The following is a 1,621-nucleotide window of genomic DNA, read 5'->3' as shown; positions in this document are numbered from 1 at the left end:
GCCTGGGAAACATGCAGAGAAGTCCAAGATAGTGTTTTTTAGACTGGCTGCCACGAGCTGAATCGAATGCAGCCAAGAGCGAGCGTCTGTGACTTACGGTTCAGGAGTTATTCACAGAAACATGGTTCTGAACATGCTGCCAATTGCTCGCCTGGGAAACATGCAGAGAAGTCCAAGATAGTGTTTTTTAGACTGGCTGCCACGAGCTGAATCGAATGCAGCCAAGAGCGAGCGTCTAGGACTTACGGTTCAGGAGTTATTCACAGAAACATGGTTCTGAACATGCTGCCAATTGCTCGCCTGGGAAACATGCAGAGAAGTCCAAGATAGTGTTTTTTAGACTGGCTGCCACGAGCTGAATCGAATGCACCCAAGAGCGAGCGTCTGTGACTTACGGTTCAAGAGTTATTCACAGAAACATGGTTCTTACAGCAGTATCGGGCAGGCTCGGGCAACACGCGGCCCGTTCGGGTTATCGCTTCTCGGCCTTTTGGCTAAGATCAAGTGTAGTATCTGTTCTTATCAGTTTAATATCTGATACGTCCCCTATCTGGGGACCATATATTAAATGGATTTTTAGAACAGGGAGATGGAAATAGAGCTTGCTCTGTCCACTCCACGCATTGACCTGGTATTGCAGTATTTCCAGGACCGGTGCACCCTTTCCTTATGTGTTGACTAAAATCAGATTCCAAAAGTGTTTTTTGTGTTTGCCATTGTTTCTGTCTTTCTGAAGGGATCTCCCCTTTTAATCCCATTATTTCAACACCTGTTGGACAATGCATGAGTGATAATGAGCTAATTGATTAAATGCAATTAATGAATACATTGCCACCTCTTGTTTTGTGTCGTCTGTGTGTCTGTGTTTCCGGCATTTCACATTGGAACAGCTCATTCACCTTCCTTGTCTTCTCTCCGCCCTCCCTTTTAGGTAAGTTAAAGAGCTGCACCTGAGCCAGCCACTGATTGATGCAGCACCACAGTCAAATAGTGGAGTGGAGTAGGGGAACAGCAAACAGCCATTAAAGCCGCCCGCCCGCCCGCCCGCCCGCCACAATGGACCTACCTGTGTACACTAGATGGATGTGATGGAATGTACTGTCGTCCCTACATTTCAAGAAGGAGTAAGAATTGCAGTTGCAACAAAGCCTTGCTTGCCTACAAAGAGAGCAGCAATTTGGATTTGTTACTATGTTACCTAGAAAAATAACAAACTGTGCAAGGATGGAGGTTGTAGGAGCAAGGAGAAGTTGTCTGTAAAGTTGGTGGATGCTTATTTTCCATTTTGCAGTCCCTTGTCTCCCTCTTGTGGCCTCCTGGAGGCAACTAGCTGTGCAAAAAAAGACAGCCTGGCGGCCGGCTGTTGCAGTGTTGCCCTCTCAGGCAACACTGAGTGACTGACTGAGCCGCACCGTCTTATATAAAGTTCAGACGGAACTTTGCACGTGTCATAGTGGAGCCCTGAGGAGCCAGAGCCAGCTTTCTGACATCATAATGGGGCCTCAGAGATAAAAGCCTGGGCCCAGGCAGTGTTGGTCAGTGCTGCTCAGCAGGCAGCACTGGACTGGACTGGATTACAGCTGATACAAGGTGTGAAGGAACAAAGGGTGGCTGTGGGCAT

The 1,621-nt window shown here is 47.7% G+C and overlaps 1 non-coding gene across 1 annotated transcript; it reads left to right on the top strand.

Annotated features, from left to right (window-relative positions):
* The first annotated feature begins 474 nt into the window (after positions 1-474).
* Positions 475-665, top strand: LOC142718409 (U2 spliceosomal RNA). The gene has a single exon (XR_012872527.1). It is a non-coding gene; the product is annotated as a U2 spliceosomal RNA (small nuclear RNA).
* Positions 666-1,621: the final 956 nt, after the last annotated feature.

The sequence above is a fragment of the Rhinoderma darwinii genome, unplaced genomic scaffold, assembly GCF_050947455.1.
Source record: "Rhinoderma darwinii isolate aRhiDar2 unplaced genomic scaffold, aRhiDar2.hap1 Scaffold_466, whole genome shotgun sequence".
Lineage (NCBI taxonomy): Eukaryota > Metazoa > Chordata > Amphibia > Anura > Rhinodermatidae > Rhinoderma > Rhinoderma darwinii.
Note: the sequence above shows the minus strand (reverse complement) of the source record. Positions and strands in the feature narration are given on the sequence as shown.